Source organism: Cnephaeus nilssonii (assembly GCF_951640355.1).
Source record: "Cnephaeus nilssonii genome assembly, chromosome: 18".
NCBI classification, from domain to species: domain Eukaryota; kingdom Metazoa; phylum Chordata; class Mammalia; order Chiroptera; family Vespertilionidae; genus Cnephaeus; species Cnephaeus nilssonii.
The window spans coordinates 6,293,916-6,316,807 of NC_137089.1; the positions used below are offsets into that span (position 1 = coordinate 6,293,916).

Consider the following 22,892-nt stretch of genomic DNA (forward strand, 5'->3'; position numbering starts at 1 on the left):
GTTAGAAACATCGATGAGAGAGAATCATCGATCAGCTGCCTCTTGCACACCCCCTATTGGGGATGTGCCTGCAACCAAGGTACATGCCCTTGACCGGAATCGAACCTGGGACCTTTCAGTCCGCAGGCCGACGCTCTATCCACTGAGCCAAACCGGTTTTGGCAATTATTTACATTTTTAAAAAGGCCATTCTGACTTATATGGGAAGAAAATGGATTAGAAGTAGAAAAGCCATTGTGGGGGGGAGGTGGGAGTAATGTTCCATTACCAACTACAGTGTCTGATATGGTGCAGGTGTTCAAGAGAATGACTGAATGAATGAATGAATGAATGAGTGGGTGGATGAATGAATATCTGAATGGGTTAGATTACATTGGAGCTTATAGAAAAATTGTGGCCACCCAATGCTTTCCTAGCTGGGAGTGATGATGTCTCCCCCTCTTCCTTAGCACCTATAGCCTTTGACTTATTATGAAACACTTTTAAAGAGTACATTCTGGAAATGCCTCACTCATCACAGGCCCACATTTCTGATGTCCCAGGCTTGCAAAAATCACCTTCTTGTTCTGGTAATATTTGATCATGCTTGACATCATTTCTTGCCACTGTTCTTCATCCCTGTGTACAGGAAACAGCCTTTTGTTCCCGGGGGGGCCAGGGGAAACAGGTTCTGTCCAACCAGACAGAGAAGGCCAAAGAAGGGGGCGGATTATGATGGGGACTTTCATCCCCTTTTCAGGAAGCTGGCTGCGGACCATACTCGTCGTCTTGACTTTAAACCTGAAACCTCGGCATCCCCAGGGGAGGCAGGAGGGCGGGCTCTTGGCACACAGACATCCTAAGCAGCACCAGTATCCGCTTTTCATCAGCACTCTCCTGCTTTATTAGCTAAACTGCTCTGAAGTCCCGACAAGCGCATTTCATGCTGAGTTTGGGGTTAAAGTGATGTGGCAGGCTCCGTTCCCAGGGTGCTCCGGAAAGGAGATCAGGGCTGTTGAACATGAGCCGTGCTGGACACTTGCCTAAACCAACAGGAATCAGCTGCTCCTTGACAGTGGAGTCAGCTAACAGCTGGGAAATTCTTCAAGGGGAATAAATAGAGGGAAAGAAGGTGCGGAGTATTCCGTATGGATATGACTCTAGCAGAGCCTTTCCCCTAATATCTTCTAGCCCCTGGAAGAACCATTCAAAGGGACGTCGAAGTAACTCTCCAATGAACATACTCATAAATACGTAAAATCAATAAAATTAAATGAATTTTTGAGCCCGAAGAAAATTTAATGATCAAACAGTCCCATTTCACATGAGCAAGTTGGCACACAAAGACATGGACTACCTACCAAAATTTGCCAAGCTAGTCAAGGACACAGCAGAAAGATGCCCCAGGGAACCAAACTCCACTTGCCCAGCTCAATCCTGATACCCTACCTGTTGTTACTCTGGAAGCACTGTAGGTGGTCATTCAGGACACCTTATTATCACACAGAGACCTGGGGTGGAATCTCTGACACTCCCCAGAGCTGTGACCTTTTTCACATGTCTTTACAGGAAATAAATGGGAGTTAACATCACTTGCCTCATAGACACAAATGAGGTAATGACTATAACGCCTGTGCCTATGTGATCACCAAATATTTTACTTTCTTCTGGAGGTTGGGATGACTATGTTTTCCAGCTCCTTTGCACCGGGTGGGGCCATGTGACTAGTTTTGGCCAATGGAGTGGAGACAGAATGGAATGCTCCCAGAGGTTTCCCACTTCCTTCCACAATGACTGCACACTGGAGACGACCTCACCAAGCAAATGAGCAAACGTAACAGAACAAAAACAGACTCATTGAAATAGAGATCAAACTGATGATGCCAGAGGTTAGGGGAGTAGGGAGGCGGGTGAAAAAGGTGGAGGGAATTATAGTTAATAATATAATATTATAACTTTGCACAGTGACAGATGGTTACTAGACTTAGTGAAGTGATCATATTGTAAGGTACATAAATATCAAATCACCACATTGTATACCTAAAACTAATATAATATTGCATACTAATTAAAGTTAAATTAAAAAAATAATAACAACAGGAGGCTAGATCCTGAATCACTTCATGAAGGAGAGTCACCTAACCAATAACATCCACCTTGAAATCCATGGCTAAGAAGAAAATACCTTTTGGTTAAGCCATAATTTAGGGGATTGTTTATTGTAGAAACTACAGTTATTTACTCTAATATAATCAGCACTTGTTAAATAATGGTTATCATAAATGGCATAAGTTTGCCTTATTCAGGATCTACACAAACTACCGATTATTATAAGCAGTGCTTTATTCCACAAAACTGAACACTGACAACTAACATCAACTCTGGCAAGAGGCACCATCAGATTCTAAATGCTATATGTATATAGTATTTTAATTGGACAAAATCCTTGTAATTGAGAGAGTTTTCATTTTTTATTGACTTTTAGAAAGAAGGAAGGGAGAAGGAAAGAGAGAGGGAAACATAAATGTGAGAGCAGAACATTGATCAGCTGCCTCCTGCGTGCTCCCTACCAGGGAAGGAGCTCACTCCCTGGGCATGTGCCATGACGGTGGATTAAACAGGCTACCTTTCCGTGCACAGGATGATGTCCAACCAACTGAGCCACACTGGCCAGGGCAGGGATTTTCCTTTTTTAAGCATGCATTTGGTAAGTGATTGCTAAGCTCCATGCATTGTCCTAGTTATGATCAAGAGTTGTCATACCCTATCCTCACAATAATAGCCCTGTGCGATTGAAAGATAACTATTATTCCAACCATGTCCACTCCCACCACAGATCTTTTGCCTTCTCTTCCTGTCAAGAATATTCTTGCTCCAGACATCTGCATGGCTCACACCCCAGCTTTGTTCAAATCCCTGGCACTCTGTCTAAAACAATGTCCCTTTGCCATCCACATCACCAACCTCCATTCTCCTCTATCTCATGTGCACAGATTTTGCTATTCATTCTTAGCGCTGTTCAACCCTGGCAGACCAGAGCCCCATAGTTCCTGGTGGAAAGGGTGCTCCTTAACTGATGCCCCATTGGGTTCTCATTGTCCCTCAAAAGTATTATTTCAAGAGTAGGAGAGATGAAAGTCTGAGGCTATTTAAAAAACACAATATGTTGAGGGTTACATAAGCAACATTATTTTTTTAACAAGACGAGAAAAGGATGTGCCTTCAGGAAAGTATGAATGAATGCACTCTTGTGTATTTTTAGACCATTCTTTAGAGCTCTTACTCCTTCTTTTAATATGTCCATGTTAAAAGGTCGTGATGACCCTTGCTAAAACCAAGAGCTTTTGTCAATTATGTTATTGTTGGATCCTGGCACTGACATCAAACACCAGTGTCCCTGCTGAATAAGGACACACAAAAACCTGGTGATCATTTTTCTGGAGAACGACCAGTCTTTGCGGTGGGTTGAGAACAATGAGTACGGCTTTCCTGAATGTGCCTCTAAAGAGAAGCAGGCACTCAGTCCCCATGGAAGTCATCCTTTGGGAGCGGGCCTGGAGACTGATGAAGTGCGTTTTGTGTAAAATGCAAATTCACATTTTGTGGAAACTGGAAGTTCATTCATCTAAATCATTGCTGTTATAGTCTATGACGGCTTCTGAAAATTGCCAGGGCAGGTTTTTTATTTGATCTTTCAACATTATTGGAGGTCATATAAACAGGATTAGATGAAGTCTTTCACTGTCGATTAGTGTAATTCTAAATCAACATTCTGTCAACGAGGTGCAGATTTTACAGCGTAAGGAAGAAGAGCTCCTTCCCCTCAAATGAATTTCCCTGGCTTTTGGTTAATTCTTAATTAAAAACAGAGTGGGGGGAGGAGGTAGAATACGGGAGGGAGGAGAGAAGGAGAGGAAGGGAAAAAGCTACTAAATTTAAGATTCTTTGGGAAATTAATCCATTTCTTACTCTCACCTTAAGAAAAACACTGACAGTTATAGAAAGGTTAAAAAATGCATTTTCTATGAAAATTGGATGCCTACATGGTGTTCAGGTTTTATATTCTAAAATATTACTCTGAACCTAACATGTAGGAGACTTATTTTTAGCTAAGAGACCTAACACAGGGCACTCTTTTTTCCCCCTGGTGGAAATAAAAAACAGACCAAATTTCATTTATTCCTAGAATATCAGCCCTATCATTCAGTGTCATTTGCTTGACTTACATGTCTCTTCAAGGATTTCAGAGCACTTCTGGGACAATACTTTCCAACATCTCCATTAATATAAGAAAGAACCCGCTTTATTTGAAAATCTTTACAGACACCGGATTAAATTTTCACCTCCTTCTTTATATCTTCACAGAAAACCTCCCAGGGGTGGATGAGAAAAGTTTTAGTATCAAGTAAACTACCTCACTTATTTCCACAATATCATTGTAAAAAAATGCTACACTTCAAGCTAATAAAGTGGGGAAGAGTCAATGCATGAAATAGAATAATCGAATGACGAGGTGCTTTTCTGATCCAGCAATCCATGGGACTGGCTTATTTCAGGCACTCAATGCTTCGCACTCCAAGATAGATTCAACCTCTAGCGTTAGACGTACTGATGTGGAATCCCAGGCCGCCTCTTACTCTCTGTGACCTCTATGTCCTCCTCCATAAGACAGGGGAAAATATATTGTCCACCTCAGAGTTCTGATGAGAACTAAATGACATAACGTATGACAATGACCAGCACAGTGTCTGTCCTGCTATCTCCATTATCATTGTCATCTTCATCTACCACGATAGCTTCAAAATTAACCTGTGGTCCAGTCTTGCCTCCTTTAAATCCATTCTCAAAAGTGAAGCCAGAGTAAACTTTCTAGAATATCAAGTTGATCCGATCACTCCCATGCATAAAATCAGTTAGTGTCTCCATTGTCCATAGCACAGTGTCCATGATCCCTGAAGGGCCAGACAGACCATGCTTTCAAAGTCAAGCTCTTGCCTTCACTCTAGTATCTTCTCCCATCACTTTTCTCTCCCCCGACTTCCTGTCCCTGCTCTGAACTTCCAGCCACACAGAACATCTGACAATCCTGAAAACTTCCTTCCAATTAATTTCACTCTTCTATCTTACTTTCCACTGCCTAGAATTTCCTTTCCATTCTTATCCTCAAAAGGTTGGGCCAAAAAACTGTTTTTTTCTTAATGCAAGAAACCTCAGACTAAAGGAGGGAAAATACACAGAGAAGGGAGTGTAATCTGCTCCAGTGACGTTGAAAGGGGAGCAGGTGCTAATTTGCTCACCAAAGAGAGGATTCATTACAAACTCATCAGTCCTGCTGCTGTGCACATCCCTGCTGTGGCCTATTTGCTCACACTGTTAATGTAGTCATAATCTCAGCTCTCCAAAGTCTGCTTGGCCAGTTTACAATACATCTTAAAAAGCATCTGCAGCACACATTGAACCAACGCTTTAAAAATATGGGGAAATGATAAACATATGACTCTGCTTAAGTAGTTATGTGGCTGCAAATTAGAGTTGAATTTCTCCTAGTGTCCTGCGAAATTGTATTTATACACATAGGTAATGAGATAGCTCCTTCTCAATTAGCTTCAGTGAGTAAGTAAAAGAACAAAACAGAGAGCCTAAATGTACTGACAATTTCTGTTTGGGATTATGGTGAGTTTGGGGGTACTATAGGTGGTCGTCATAGGACTCATGACTACCTACACCCCGCCAAGGCTCAGACACCCCTTCTTATGAAGTCCCAAGTGCACAAGAGAAAATGGCAAGTAAGTGCCACTTTATTATAATTAGGTGGGCTTTCGCCTGAAACGACAATGGCAAGCTCTTTGGTTAGTTGAGCAGGAGACATGTCTTGGACCAGACAGTACCCAAAAGCCTAAGGAGCTTTACCTATCCTTCAAGCCCAGGCACCAATATATGCTTCTCTTGGTGGCCCCAAGTGCAAGGAGATTCATGAGATGAACACACTAGACAATATTTTTGAGAAGAGTAAGGGAAGACTAATATGCGAGGCTTCCCTTATGTAGAATTGTTGTCTCCCTTTACTTCTTTTTTTGTATAACAATTATCTTTAATATTATTAGACATTAAGAAAAAGCAATTAACATTTATTATACATAATATTGGCTCTTTACACATTTTGGTAGGGTAAAATTGTTCAATTCAGCCCAAATCTATCCAATTTTATTAACTTATTTCACTCAATCTGTCACTGGTTTTAAGATACATAATTATTTAGTGTCCAACTACATAGAAAAAACACTGTCAATTCAACTAGAGCACAATGCTTCCTAATCACTTACAATTTCCCAGGCAATATCACCTTCTCGGCCACGAAGACCATCCCATTCACCACTTCCTAGTATATTGTTCTTGGGCTTTTCTCCCAAGGATGCTGACATCATTCTGCAAGTTGTGATGTTGGTCCATTCATGAACTTATCAAATGGAAATCAGCGGAACGTTTCAGAAAACCAGGAAATGTTTAAAACTCATACAGACTCCCGTGGTGCTGACAAAGCACGTAACTCCATGGAAAGGCTGATGTGAACAGCTATACCAAGTTCACTCATGAGTGGCAAGAACAACTCCTTCACATAGATTACTTCTTTGGCGTTTAACAAAGATAAGACACATAAAGAGATCACAGTTCTGTAGGCAACCTTATAATACAGTTACCTTGCCAACTAGTGTCCCAGAATCTCACTTTCCCTATACTCTACAACTTATTTTTGTGATATGACCTTCTGGGTCAACACTCTGGCCCTGAAGTCATGGAGCAAGTCAGTTCTGGACTTAAACTCAGACTTTTCATCTTTCAAGTGATTTATCAGCCATGATGCATCTGTGGTTCTTTCCAGCTCTGATGTAATGTAATGTGACTGTGAGTAAACATTATCTTCTATAGAGCAAAAGGATTAGTGAAGCCCACTATTTTCCCGATAGCAAAATGAATTCCTCTTGGGTCAAATTTTATTTTCGTAGTCTTCACACTTCTAACCATAGGCAACTCTTCTTATAGGAGACTGAATGAGAGAAGGTGAATGACTCCATATACTTCTATCCCCACTCCTGAGTAAAAGCTCCAATACTTTTACTTCAGAAAACCCAGAGTGTAAAACATGAGAAAATTTAGCCAATACGCTCTCTAGAGAATTCAAAATAGTCAAAAATAAGGAACAGAAATTTCCCATATGAACATAATGGGATAATCAGTATTTTTTCACTTCTCTTCCAAGAAATCATATTTTGAAAGCATTAAGAAAAACTTGAAAATATTTGGATCCATAAAATCAAAATTTTTATAAATTTGGATTCTTGAAATCTAAAATACACATAAAAGGCTACCTAAACTGAGACTGGAAAAGGGGACTGGGAGGGAGAAATGAGAAGAAGCACAATGAGTGGCAAGAGGGTGAGACACTGAGATCTCGGGAAGCATGAGCAAAGACACACTTCCTAAATGTGAGGTTCGTGACCTAAGTGCAAAAGCTATCACCCTTCTTTGCAACAGGGAAGAGAACTGAATGGGCTGGTTGTCTGAGAAGCAGAGAAAACTCCACTGATAGAGAATCACATAGATCAGCAATGTTTGCCGGGGTCATGCTGACAACGAACAAGACAAGAGACTCTTGGGTGTGGAACCATGGAGGCTATTCTTCAACCCATAGGAATCTGGAAATGGGTGATCTCAAAACCCATTTCATTAAGAGATGAGTAGTAGCACAGAAACATGAAAATTCATGCAAAGGTACTATTGAAAAATAAGGAAAAGAGAAGTAAAATGTACCATGAGATGCAGATTTCTTATCAGAAGAAAATTGTGAGCAAGAATGCCATGAACCCAAACATATTAATAGAGCAATTGCTGTTGTGGAAGAAGATCACAACAGGAATGTGGTAGCGTGGAAAGATGTAACAAGACCACAGGCCAAACTCAATGTCAACAGGTATGGACGTTGAAGTCCAACAATGCCTGCAGTATCCAGAGTGGCCATGGAAGGCAAGAGAGACTGGGAATTCACAGTGCTGTTGGCTCACCCCAAGGGTCCCTAAAGCATGGAGGTGTGTGGAGGTAGATACAAAAAGGAGAAACCATCAGACACACCTTCTTCATGCCAACTGAGTGCCTGCTGGGGCATGGCACCAATCTCACAACAGGCACAAGAAGCCAGAAAGATGTTCTGGAAACAAAGAAAGCACTTACCTGCATTTAAGTAAAAGACATTTGTGTTTTCTGTCTCCATCTATCACCCAAACACTCAAAACTGGAGACAACATCTTTCCCGCTCCGCCGTAACATGCATGTTGTTTGTGTAGCTCTGTGATGACACAATTTTCCATGGTACATAGGCAAACATTTTTTTAAACATGAATAGTACATGTATAATATGCAAAAAGGGCCGAAAAAATGAGAAGGTGAGAAAATGGCTGTGATTTGGAAGTCTGTGATTCAATTCAACGCACTTATTTTATAGACCATGAAATGAAGGAGAGACTATGACTTCTACAAGGTCACATAGCTAGTTAGTAGTGATGCTAAGAATAGAACACAAAGCTCCCATCTCTCAGCTCACTGCAGGATCTTACAAAGCTGATCAGAGAAGCAGACAGCAGACTAGTAATCATGGGACAGGAGGCTGTGGACATATTTATGCTCACAGCTTCTTGTACCATCTCCAAAAATAAATGGTTGCACATAGAGAAAACAGAGCGCCATGAACCAGAGCTCTGGTGCACTCATTCCATGGTGTTATGACAATAATTTACAATGCCTTTGCAATTACCGTGGAATTATGGCCCGCCCAGCACCTAATAGAGCTGTGTGCATGCTCTCGAGAAAGACAAATGTGCTGGCATCTCTAGCTGCAGAAATAAGATTAAATGGCTCCCAAACCCAATCCTGCCATTGATTTTTGTAGCCCTCCCATTAGCATGATACTACACATAACATCCCTCTATCATTCCTCGGAGGTGAAGACACAGTTTTAGAGTGTAAATAATTAGACCCTCAAAATCCAAGGTGACAAATCTTCCACACCTCCAACTGCCGTGAGTCGGGACACATAAATCAGAGCCTTTTTTGAGGATGTGTTCATGAGGAGACTTGTGTCTGGAATGAAACTGCCTTGTGTTTCTTTTTCTTCCTCTTTTCTCTTTTGGCCTCCTTGTGCATACTTACTTGGCTTTGGCTGTGAGTCAGTTAGGACATTTTGTAAAAAAGACAGAGGGTGCTCTTATGCCAAAACAATTAGACTAAACAGGGACAGTCCCTGGCAAACAAGGGTGCAGGTTCATCCTATTTTGGGGGCATAATGCCTTCCATCAGGAGTGTTCTCTCTGCTTTGATTTCTCATAGCATGCTCTTCTGGGTGTTGCTCAATATTGCCAAAGAGATCATGCAATAAAAGGTCATACATTTAATAGCTACAGTGGCCACTTTTCCCCGAGTGCCTACTCTTTAACCCTAAATGTCTAGAGTAATGGTTAAGAATGCTGGATTACTGATAACACTCCATTAGGTAGAACAACCACACTGTGCCCCAGTCCTTACTTAAGAATATAAAGCATAAGGACAAGGCAGCATTCAAGGAGGGGAGCTGTTTACTATAGGATGTACTAGTAGTGGGCACATTCACCGGATCTGACACAATTAAGGAATTGGGAGTTTAAAAGTAAAATGAGAATGTTCCTTCTTTTCATAATTTTGGGTTCTAATGAAGGAAATAAACACAAACAATTATAGGCAACCAGGAAAAGTTGGAAAAAATGTACAAGAATCAGTGGGGGTGTATAAGGAGGACACAACCCACATATCCTCATAATGTGCATCAAAATCTGGCATTTTCCTCGTGTGTGTGTTGTGGTCTGTGTTCCCACTCTGAGTGTAAGCTTTGAGAGATCTGCCCTTTTGTTTATAGCTGTGTCCCCTCTGTCTGCCCCACTAGAGGTGCTGAGTGAGTGAGTGAGGATCAGAGAGGATAAAAAGGGTTCTATTTTGCCAAGCTGGCATGGCTCAGTGGTTGAGCATTGACTTATGAACCAAGAGGTCACAGTTCGATTCCCGGTCAGGGGTCAGAGCACATGCCCAGGTTGCAGGCTTGATCTGCAGTATGAGGCATGCAGGAGGCAGCCAATGAATGATTCTCTCTCATCATTGATGTATCTCTCTCTCTCCCCCTTTCCCTTCCTCTCTGAAATCAATAAAAATATTTTTAAAAACGTTCTATTTTGCCCAGCTTGCAAATTGCAGAACTATTCTGATTCCTCCAGATCTTGAAAGTGATCTGCTCAGGTAATCATATCACACAAACACTGAAACTAGGCAAAGATTCAAAAACAGTTAATGGAGAGTGGGTCAAGCTAAATAAAAGTGGGTGGGGGTGGCCATTAACAAGCTAAGAGCAGTTCTTCTAGAAAAACGGCATGTCAGAGACGAGTGATTTGTCCAACTTGATACACCCAGTAAAGGGCCATTGAAGTGTTTCATTTCAACTCCCCTCTGGCCCCAGGCCTGAATACTTCCCACCACACTTGGAGCTGAAATTGGACAGAGGATCTGAGAAAATACCTGGATAAAGAGAGAGTGAGAGGCATAGCGCACAAAGGAAGGACGAAACAAGGTGGAAAGTCAGAAGATACAACAAATGCATATCGATTCACTTTGAGAAAAAAAAAAAAAAGCAGATTTCTGCAACAGAGAAAAATTGCTGTGTGTTAATCAATGCATCGTTAAAATGCATGCAAAAAGACCGGGGACCTGAGTTTTGTAAATGTACTAGTTTAGCGTCCTTTCATTTTTTCTTCACATTTGCTTATCTAGGAATCGCACCATGGGTTTGGGAAACTGGCTGGTGAATCAGGAAAGAATTCTTGGAGAAATTCTCAAAATTCCATGTTCTGAACCCAGCTTGCTCAGCTGTGACAGAAAGCTGAGGCAGGAACCTCCCTTCCCCGGGGCTTTGATTTCTGCTGGTGTCAAGGAAGGAATTTGGAGTCAGCTGGCTCTAAGGCTCTTTCTAACCCGTAACTATCTGTTTCCAGGGCTCTGGAGAAAAACAGGGCAACCTGGTTCTGGTTCCAATTGTTTTCGTTTTGACTCATCCCTTTCGTCTCTCCCCCTTATTTTCTGCTCTTGAAAGTCGGGATAAAATGCAGAGTGTATGCATAAAGCTTTGGAGTCTGAAGATCCCCTTTATATTAGCTTGTTTTAAGGCAATACAATTATCTGGCAGCTCTGTCTTACGATTCCTTTACAGATCAAACAAGGTCATGAATATGTAAGTCCTCTGGTAATTACCCATTGCAGCAATAAAAAGAATCAGCCATCTTCTGCCCTAATACTATTTTTACATAGACCTGGTAGTGTGTTTTCAAGAGAGGTTAAAAGCCTTTTCCTAGGAGACAGATAAGACAGAAGTAGGGGCAGCCTGGCTGGCATGGCTCAGTGGTTAAGCATCGACCTATGAACCAGGAAGTCACGAGTTGTATTCCCAGTCAGAGCACATGCCCAGGTAGCAGGCTCGACGCCCAGGTTGCAGGCTTGATCCCCAGTGGGGGGCGTGCAGGAGGCAGCTGATCAATGATTCTCTCTCATCATTAATGTTTCTATCTCTCTCTCCCTCTCCCTTCCTCTCTGAAATCAATAAAAATATATATTTTTTTAAAGTAGAGGCAAAAGTCTGTCAACATTTAAAATCATTCTATAGTAAACTCTGTAGTTAATTAAGAATAAAATAAGGTGAAATGAAGTGAAACAAAATAAAATAATAAAATAGAAGACATGGTTTCTCTTATGTGGTTGAGAAGAGAAATTTGAACCCAGAAAACTAACAAGAAGCTATGTGATAAATAAAGATGTGTACGTAATAGAAAGAGGGGACTGGGCGCCTCAGTTTCCTCATCTGTAATATGAGGAGCTAAGCTTGATGGGGAGGGGGCAGAGGTCAGGTTGGCAACTCAAGTGCCTACCATGGACCTGTGCCCAGCAGCCACCTGACGTCAGGAATGGGGAGCACAGGGGTGGGGCCAGCTGCAATGCCTGTGTACTGTGTGACAGAGGCAGCCCCTACTCAGCTCAACTGATGTTTGCTGTGCACAACTTACTTAGAATATAGGCCATTTTTTGTAAAAGATGCCAGAAAGCTGTATTATGATGTTAAAAAACAAACATATTTAACTAGAGGCCCGGTGCATGACATTTGTGCACTGGGGGTGGGGAGTCCTTCAGCCCGGCCTGTGCCCTCTCGCAGTCTGGGACCCCTTGGGGGATGTCCAACTGCCGGCTTAGGAGCAGGCCTAAGCCGGCAGTTGGACATCCCCCGAGGGGTCCTTAGCGCTGCTGCAGAGGCAGGAGAGGCTCCCGCCACTGCTGCTTTGCTCGCCAGCCATGAGCCCGGCTTCTGGCTGAGCGGCGCTCTCCTTGTGGGAGCGCACTGACCACCATGGGGCAGCTCCTGCGTTGAGCGTCTACTCCCTGGTGGTCAGTGTGCATCGTAGTGACCGGTCATTCCATTGTTCAGTCGATTTGCATATTAGGGTTTTATTATATAGGATAATAATAATTAAAAAAAAAACACCTCCTGATTTTTAAATGCTGGGAACTGAGTTTTAAAAATAAAAGAACTCTGGGTGATTAAAAAATATCAGGCCCAGTCTACATATTTGGTAGTTTACCATCTTTGCACTAGAGGACCTGGGAGATGCTGGGAGATGCATGCAATAAAAGTGCTGCCTGAAAACAGATCAGTAGGACACGGGGTACCACTGAGCAGGGATAATTATAGCAGTAACATTATCGTCTTATACACACGTGACAAATGACCGCTTGCAAACCACTTTGGTACCATGCTGTCTTATAACTTTCATAGCAACCCCATGTACTAAGCCAGACACCAGGGAACCTGAGAGCAGAGGAAGGTTAGAGGATTGGCCTACGATCCCCCGGCGGGGAAATGCACAGTCAAGAGTGAAGGGAAGTGTAAGATGGTGTGGATGAGCATTGTCCTACGAGGATTAGAAAGATACAGCAGGGCCCATTTTCTCTGCTGCTACCTGGGCGTCCGTTGGACAAGGGGCACCCTGGAAGGAAGGATGATGTGTGAGAGCCACTGCCGACTGATTGGCAGGTGGGTGGGAAGTGGGCAACACAGCTACCCCCTGGTGCTGCCCACCTGGAGCTCCCAGGCCTAGCGAGGAGCCTTAGTGGGGCGACAAGCCTGATCCTCCCGAGAACCTGGAGAGGTCAGTGGCCGTGCTTCGGAAACCAGGTTTTGAGGGACTCACTGGCATGAGTTTCAACCAATGAATGGAAAACTCTAGTCACTGTGCCGGGCTGGAGATGGATTCTTCAGCGGGTGGAGGAGTGAGAATTTGGGAGGAGCAGCCAGGTTAAGGAGGGGGTGGGGAGGGCATGTGAGAGGCTCAGGCCAGCAGTCATTTACCAAACAGCATGCTCGTGGCTCACATCTGAGCAAGAGACGTTAAGAGCAACGAGTATCCTAGGGAGGATGAAATTCCCAGAGTGCGATAGCCCTGGATGGACCGAGTCTCTCAGTGCCCCAGTCTGCCATCTCACTCACTTTCTGCGCTTTCTCTCTTTTTCTAGAGCAAGTTCATCTCCTTTCCCTTCAGCTGTTTCACAGGTCACTGCATGGTAGGGATGCAGGCTCTTTCTGCCATTCTGTTTCCTTTTCATTCAACCCTGTAATAATTTCTCTTTATCTGGCAAGCTCACGCTGGAAGGCGGGGCCAGCCAATGTGCATCTGTGGGCGCTGGGTGGAAGCCACTTGCCTAATTTAAATTCCTAAGAATGTCTTTAATGCTGAGTATTAGCCAGGTCCATGCACATGCCCGATGTGGTGGCCGCCCTTTCGGTATAGGCAGTGACATCCAATACATTTTGCAACTTGTGGATGAAGAAGACAATGAGTTGTTGGTCTGCGTGGCTCTGAGAGCCTGCGCTCACACGCATGAGTTTGTTTTAATGGAGCCTTCTTGAAAGGAAACATCTCATTGTCTGTCTCCTTAGAAACAGTCCCATCAGATGATACCAAGTACCACTCCGCCTAGTTTCTATCTTCATACTGGGATGAAAGAGATTTATTGGTTGTGCTTATTAAAATGCACTTGCAACTTCACTAAGATAATAAACCCTGAGGGGCTACGTGTTGTCAAGATCAGCAAATTTCTTGCCTGCTGCAGCCCCTTGCGTGCTCAGGCTGAAGGCATCTCTGTGGGTAGATGCCAAAAGGGTTGGAGGAAAGGGGAGGGAAAGCTTCGAAGAAAGGAGAAATAGGGTCTTTTCAAAAGGCCACAGGGCAGAAGAAGACGGGGTACGCCACCCTCCATGAACTCCATGCAAAGCAGTCACACAGAGCTACTCGTCCTTATGAATAACAACTGCAAACTTTATTGAACACACAACCCAGCCATGGGCTGGACTAAACCCTTAGCAAGTACCGTTTTATTTTATGCTTAACACAGAGATGTCTAGCAATCTGGTCACTGAAGACCTTGGTCAGCGAGTGGGTGGGTAATTCTGCCTACAGCTCTGGTTCTCCATTAGAGACGCCACCTGCCCGCAAGTACAAACCACATCCGAGATAAGGAAGACTTTGATTCCCAGGTACCTTACGCCGTTATCTTATTTCTATGTTGGTTCAGAGCTTGATCAAGGGTGACTATGGACACTGGTTATTGGACACTCAGAGCTTGATCAAGGGTGACTATGGACACTGGTTATTGGACACTCAGATCCCAACAATCCAAACAGCTTCCCAAGGCTCCCAGTGAGGAGCATCACCTGCCCCGGGGCACATGGCCTTGTCCCGCGGTGGATTTTTATACAAGTGGCCACGAAGGCTTTGCAGTGCCTCCCAACAAAAGGCGAAGCCGTTTTCCTGATTCCTTGACTCCGGGCCGGTCTTATCTAGCTTTGGGCAGTAGAATTTGGTGGAGGGAAGGCCTCCAGGGCCTTGCAGCTTCTGCCCCTGCTCTCTAGAATACGCCTCCATGTGAAAAAGCCCAAACTAGCCCATGAGAGAGACGGCCTCGCTGAGCAAGAACCGGAGCTGAGCTACCAGAGTGCGCCTTTGACCACCCAGCCCCAAGCCAGCCACCAGAATGTCTGCAGCTGCAAAACTCACCTTCTAACCTACTAAGTTTGGGGTGGTTTGTTACGCATCATCACATGACTGACGCACCCCTTCCCCCTCCACGCTCCGGGCTCCCCCGTCTCTGGTCTTCTCTCAGTTCATGGAACACACCCTTGTCTTTCCCACGTCAGGGTCTTTGCATATGTGTGCTCTGTGCATGAAAAAAGGTCCCACTCCCTACCTGTCCAATGGCTTGCTCCTTCTCATCATTCAGGCCACACCTCGGGAGAGAACCCTTTACTGATCATCTATCTGCAGTAGGTGGCTATTCTCCATATCAGCTCCTTGCCTCCTTTTCCTAATTGCATGCATAACAATCTGCATTCGGTTTGGTATTGCCTATTCTTCTCCTACCCAAGTGTAAGCTCTAGGAGAATGGGTGGAAACAATGTTTGTCCCCTTCTCCGTGGCATCCCATGGTGCCTGGCAGAGGGTCTCATCACCTTCCCTTGGGTCCCTCTACATTTGTGTGCACGCCTCCACCCACAGTGTTCTCACTCCCAACATCCCAAACTTCTCTTTTGGGAGGGTTGCCCCAGGCAGCTGGAGCCCAGCTGGAGTTGCCTACACCAGTGGTCAGCAAACTGTGGCTCGTGAGCCACATGCGGCTCTTTGGTCCCTTGAGTTTTTAGCAAAGGACAGCTTAGGAGTACCCTAATTAAGTTAATAACAATGTACCTACCTATATAGTTTAAGTTTAAAAAATTTGGTTCTCAAAAGAAATTTCAATTGTTGTACTGTTGATATTTGGCTCTGTTGACCAATGAGTTTGCCGACCACTGGCCTACACCAACACAAAATAATGAAGACCAGGAATTTATATGGCTTTAGCCAATGACCATGGGGTGGGGTGGGGGATATAAACACTCCAGCTTCCTTATCTTACCTTCTGTCCTGTCCATGGATCAGGACAATTCTGAGGTGTGGTCTACGCCTTCTGCAGTGACCTTCATGGGACCTCCCTTGCTTCTTTTCTTCATGGTGTCCCTGGTCAGTGTGCCATACCCTCACTGGGCTTCCTCCCTTACATGGCCCACTTCCACTACCCCCTGCAGGTTCTTCCAGAAACACATCCTAATAAATCACTTTTACACAAATCCTTATGTTAGATTCTGCGCCTGGGGAAGTCACCCTAAGCATGTTAGTGTGTTGAATATTCATTACAGCAGCTCTTGAGTTCCACACATTGGTTTTCCACGTTGACACCCCTAAACCAACTTCATAAGCAGAATTCAGACATATTCCGGAGCATCCCAAGCCCCTGCAGCCATGTCTGTGCAATTACTTCAATGTTTCATTACCATTTTCCCTGATGTTTTATGAAGATGAGAGGGAATGGAAAGTGCTGACACTAGCGGTTAAACAATTGAGACAAACCACTTGGCGCTGTAGAAGCAGGGATTGGGGATTATATTAGCATTCTGGTCATCTGGTGTTTGATTGTGGAGAACAAGCACTAAATTAAAGAATATAAAGAAAATTCTGGAAATAGACCATCTAGGCCTGTATCGAACGATGAGGCTGACTGAAAGATACAGAGTATGAAAACTATGAAATTGGCACCAAAGGCAGGGAAGTTCGCAGACCAGAGAGCAGTTCTCAGGGACGAGTTGGCTTTGCCCTGTCAAGAGGAGAAACAGGCTCACCTGACAAATGTTTCAAGAAATCCTGTAAAATCCTATTAAAGCTACCCTCGCAGTCTGAGGCCCAATTCCCTACTCAGTCTCTTGAGAATTCACCACCAGCCCTTCATCCTCCTGCAAATAAACTTCTTATTTCCCCCTAATGTCACTTTAAGTTGAAAATATTAGGTTTTTGGGGCAAGAAATCACATGAGAACATGAGTTCTACTGTTTGCATTTAATGTGCAAACCAATTGTTAATGTTTTAAATAATCATTGCATAACTTAAAATTTTAGTAATGCTTTTGGAGTCCATGGAGCTTCACTCCTCCATATCCTTTGCAAAGTTTTTATTTTTTCAGTTCTATTCCATTTACATACTGTTTTCCCTTTTGAATTAAAGTATTATTCATGACACAAGGAACTTGCACAGGCTGATGGGATAATACAAGCCTCAGCTCTGCTACCAGTTATGTAACCTCCTGGAAGCTGATCTTTCTGAGCCTCAGTTGGTTCCTCGGTACTAATGCCACCTCTGCAGGGCTAGACAAAGTGCATAGGACATCACCAGTACTCAGTGAACCTTTATTCTCTTTCCCATGGTCCCTTCACCAAACAGTTGGCTTGAATGATTTTGCAAACAACTTGACTGCCTTGGCTTAAAGACCAAGTCTGAACTCCTTAGCATGACATACAGGCTCCCACTTGATCTGTCCTCCATGTGTTTCTCCTGGCTCATCCAACTCCTTCCTCATTCCCCACCTGTCACTGTGCTTCCACAGGAGGGAGTGGAACTACTTGCACTCAGGCCTTCCCTCTCCAGAACCTCCTCCCAGGATTGGTCCAGATGGGATGCCCTCCTGAACTCCGGGAGCCCCCACGTCCTCCAGCCTGGGTACAGGTCCATCCATCATGGTCTCTCGGGACCATGGGCCTCCCTCAAACACAACACTTGTAAATATCTTTAATGCTAATTCCTCCATTAGCTTAGAACTTTCTCACATGAGGGTATTATATAACATACCAGTCACTGTTCTAAGGTATTTCCATACATAAATTCTTTTATTATTACAACAAATTTATAAGTTTTCTCAGCTCATTTTAGAGGTGGAGAATCAAAAAAAAATTGAGAAATTAAATGATTTTCCCATGATCAAATATCTAATAAGCAACAGAGCTGGCTCTGTTACCTCCTTGCTAGAACCCTACCTTCTGCCCTGAGCCCAGGATATAAAGCCCAGAGTTACTCAGTAAAAACCTAGTAAACAACACGGACAACAACATGCTAATTACAAGAGAGATAGAGGGGTGGGGGAAGCAGAAGAGGGTAAATGGTGATGGAAAGAGACTTGATTTGTGGTGGTGAACACACAAAACAATATACATATGATGTGTTATAGAAATGTACCGTGAAACCCATATAATTTTATTTATCAATGTCACCCCAGAAGATTTAGTACCACAACTGAATGAACAAATAAGATCTGAGCCGAGATCTGAGCAGGGATAGAAACAGATTGAGACCAAAGCCCACACTGCCAAGACTTGTTAGAAAGAAGGCTAAGAGCTAGCAAATAAAACCTGGAATGTGGAAGGGCCTCTTACCCCAGTGTCCTGAGTTGATGCTGGAATAATGGGGAATTCACTGCCTGGGGGATGAGAAGACCTGAATTTCAGTGTCTATATGGGTGACCTGCTCCTTCACAGACCTCAGCCACCTCATGTATTAAATATGAGCAATGGATGGGATGGAGTTGGAAGTTCTCCCAGATCAGATGTTTATGTTCTGTGGTTCCAACAGAAGAGTCCCATGTCAGGGACCTGCACTTGCTGTCCTGTCCGTCACTGCTTGCCTTGTCCTCGTCATTTCTGTCTTGAGGAAAATGTCAATGGAGAGCAGCAGCAACTAACATAGACTCTGAAATCCTGCCTCGGTGACTTCCAAGCAACGTGATCTTGGGAGGTTACTTAACTTCTCGGTACATTGCTTTTTCCTGTCTGTCTCCAGCCTGTCTCCACTACTGGAAAAAGAACTGATGTATTGCTGTTTAATTGCCTGGTGCCACGGGAGGGAAAAGGAAATTGGTTTGCAGACTTTTACCAAGTCGTGGCGCATTATTATTTTTAAAAATCCTAGCACATATACAGGATTGAGCAAAAGTAGGTTTACAGTTGTGAGTATGCAGAGTTTATTCTTATATTATTTATTAACTAGTGGCCCAGTGCACGGATTCAGGCACATCAATTAGGAGATTAATTAGGAAAGGAAATTAATTAGAAGAAATATTTTAATATCACTATCTGCCCTTTCTTTATAATGGAATTGTCAGAGATGTAAGAAAATTAGTAAAATGTATGTGAAAATAATATATAAATTGATTAATAAATAAACAATAACATGATATAACAATAAAAAAGGCATGATATAAAAACAACAAAAACATGATATAAAAACAACAAAAACATGATATAAAAATATGATATAAAAACAGCATTGATAAAAACAATGACTGATATATTGATTAAACTTATTCTAATATCTCCCTGTATACCACATTAAGAGTAAAAACACTTTCAGAGTGCTTGACTAATTTCCCTTGTGATGAAGTATTTACAAATTTAACTTTAATGTCACACACTCTTCAAACTTCAGAGAAAGCAACCTGTAACTGACCATGTTCAGAAGATGGGTTCAGGTAGGAATATTCCTACTCTGTCTAGAATTTGTCCTTGTGATTTATTGTCATCACAAATGCTGGCATCACAGGAAACTGTCTTCAAATTAATTTAAATGGGAGGCCAATGTCAGACGGGGACAAATCAATTCTTGAAATCAGAACAACCTCTCCTTCCGCAGATCCTATTAATACTTCAGCTTCGATTATGTTAGGTCGCAATCTTGTGATAATAAATCTAGTACCATTACAAAGACCCCCATTTACTATTAAGATTTCTCAGTAGCATGATGATTGCACCCACTTTCAATTTTAATTTATGACATGGCATTCCCAAAGGAGTAATACTATTAAGAAATTCAATGGGAAAATTTTCCTTTTCAGCATCATCCATTGAATCAATGGAATCATCACTCAAATATTAACAAAAACAACCAAATTCACTATCGACAATGACTGATCAAAAACACACATGTGCAATTGGCGCTGAGAGCTTTATATGTATCGTGCATGCACGAGTCAGTGTCTATTTTAAGTTGCTAGTGTGTGTCATATGTACAGGCCGGTCGGACTGACGGTCAGTCTTTTATATATATAGATGATTGTATTATTTTCCATATGAACAACTGTAAACCTAGTATTGCTCCACCCTAGAGAGAGGGAGGGGGAGAGGGGGAGAGGGGAAGAGAGGGAGAGGGGGAGAGGGGGAGAGGGAGGGAGATGCTCTGCAGAGGAGGCAACAAATGGCCAACGAATCAACCGTCCTAAAGATTACTGCTCAAACTCCAGACAAATTGATAAATTGATCCACTAGCTTTCAGCAGCCCACTGCCTGGAACTCCCTTCACCTGAGAACATTTGGGCTCGGCTGCCTTGCCACCTTAGGAAGTGACTCATTTGCTCTCTGCTCATTCTGTGCTGCACAGACCCAGCTGCTGTGGCGCTTTCTCTAGACTTAACATTGAACATGAATGAGGGAAAAGGTTGGGAAGCTGTTAAGGATTACAAATTTGGCCTGACTTTCTAATGTTACAACTCACTTCTAATTAAAGGGGGAAATAAAACAAGAGGAAAGGAAAAAGCTGTGTCATCAATTCATCCAGATGTCACTTGCTGTTGCGTTGTTAATGCTTACTTTTATTGCAACCAAAAACTCCCAAGATGTATTTTGACAGTATTTACCCTGCTTTGTAATTAGAGGGAGCAAGACCTGCATCTCTTGACAGGAGCATGTTCTTCAAACACCTGCCGCCATGTTGAAGGCTTCCCTTGGGAAACTTATAATTATAACTTTTACTGTATTATGCTAAGTTTATTTTAGATGAAAAAAAAAATCTTATGCGCCGAAACCGGTTTGGCTCAGTGGATAGAGCGTCAGCCTGTGGACTGAAAGGTCCCAAGTTTGATTCCGGTCAAGGGCATGTACCTTGGTTGCGGGCACATCCCCAGTGGGGGGTGTGCAGGAGGCAGCTGATCAATGTTTCTAGCTCTCTATCCCTCTTTCTTCCTCTCTGTAAAAAATCAATAAAATATATTTTAAAAAAATCTTTTGGCTCTTTGGCCATCATGTCTGAAAACAGGCTGTAAGCATATACGAGGCTATAAAGACGAAAGAAGAACAGGCTGGGCACATCAGCTTCTTCTGTGATGCCAATTTAGTGTGTTCACGGCTCTACAATGTCAGGAAAAGGCTCTGCCACTTACATGTATCTGGTGGCTTGAATGGTGGCCCCCCACAATATATGTCCACGTCTTAATGTCTAGAATCTATGAATGTGGCCTGATCTGGAAATGGGGTCTTTGCAGGTGTAATTAGTTCAATATTTCAAGAGGAGAATCATCTCGGACTATCTGCCTGGGTCTTACCAATGACAAGTGTCCTTGTAAGAGACACAGGAAGAAGAGGAGGAGGCCATGTGACGATGGAAGCAGAGACTAGAGTAATGCAGACACCATCCAGGAATGTCTGGCGTCTCCAGAGACTAGATGAGTCAAGGAAAGATACGTTCCTAGAGCCTTTGGAGCGAACATGGCCCTGCCAACACCTTGATTTCAGACTTCAGAACCGAAGAACTAGGGGAGACTAAGTTTCTATTGTTTCAAGTGCCCCACTTTGTGGTCATTTGCCACAGCAGCCCTAGGAAATGATCACACCAGCGATGCGATCTTGGGCATATTGCTTCACCTCCCTGAACCACAACTAACAGATGAGGATAGTACACCCACCTGTAGGACTGTAATGAGGATTAACCTTTTGCACTCGGATGTCGAGTGTGACTCGACACGGTTAGCATTAGAATAAAGGAATCGAGAAAAAAGCAAGCGAGTGCAAAGGGTTAAGCCTAATAGAATATAAATTACCCAGTGCTTAGTAGGTGTTCATGAACCAGTAGTTGTGGTTATCACATTGTCAATTTCACAAAATTGAAGGGAAGCCCTAATCAGAGACCCAAGAAGGCTTCTAAGTCTTTCTTCCCCTGAGACCTGCTACAAAAGACTGGCCGACTTTTAATGCAGGGTTTAAAGCAGCGAAGGTTTGCATTCTGGGTTTTCTTTCAATGGCCTCACTCTACACTGACACACAGGGTAAATGCTAAGCTGAGTAAATATTAAACTAAAGAAAGTGGTCGCGGAAGCAGGTATAATTAAGCTGGTGTTACAGTCTATTAAGCTCCTTCAGAGGAGCACAACAATGGTCTTTCTATAAAAGAAACTCAAGTTGAAGCGCAGGCTGGAAAACCTTCGGAGTCTAATTCGATTAGCCAGGCAAGTTTCTCCTCTCAATACACCCCAGCCTACTTAGGACCAATGGACTCTCAGTTTCAGGGAGGAATCTTAGTTTTCCCTTCTCCCTGCTCTCCTGCCCTCTCAAAAAAGGCAATCATTCATCTTTTTATTGTTGTTATTACCCCCCCTCCATTAATTATTATATTCCATTTTCACTTCACTCATTTCCATCACTACCATCTTAGTTCAGACTCCCGGCAGTGTCCCCTGGATGGCAGCTGTGGTGTCCTCGCTGACCTTATCCTTGTCATCTGTCCACCTGTGAGCCCCTGTAGGCCATTGGCATGCAGCAGCCAACATCAATAAACCTTTGAAAGCATAAATCCCTCCAGGCCAACCCAAAGCCCCCACAGGCTTCCCATCTCACCTGGAACAAAATCCAACCCTCTTGCCCTGGACTCTAAAACTCAATATGACTTGGGTCCACTCCCCACCTCCCTCCCTAGACTGTCCCACTGGCCTTCATTCTGTTCCCCATACACTCTGAGCCCATCCCCCCTCCTGTGAGGCTTCCTTCTGGTGGTCCCCCAACCCACAGGGCAATCCCTTGCCTTTCCTACGGCTGGCCCCTACCCAACCCTTAGATCTCTTTTCCTTGTCGTCTCTCCAGGAAGGCTGTGTTTGACCATCAACCGCTTTCAATTCCATCGAGC

General features: G+C 43.4%; 1 protein-coding gene across 3 annotated transcripts in view; it reads right to left on the bottom strand.

Moving 5' to 3' along the window:
• The window catches only part of LOC307114359 (uncharacterized protein), a 459,274-nt gene that overhangs the window by 64,765 nt on the left and 371,617 nt on the right, over positions 1-22,892 (bottom strand). The gene's annotated exons all lie outside the window — the stretch shown is intronic.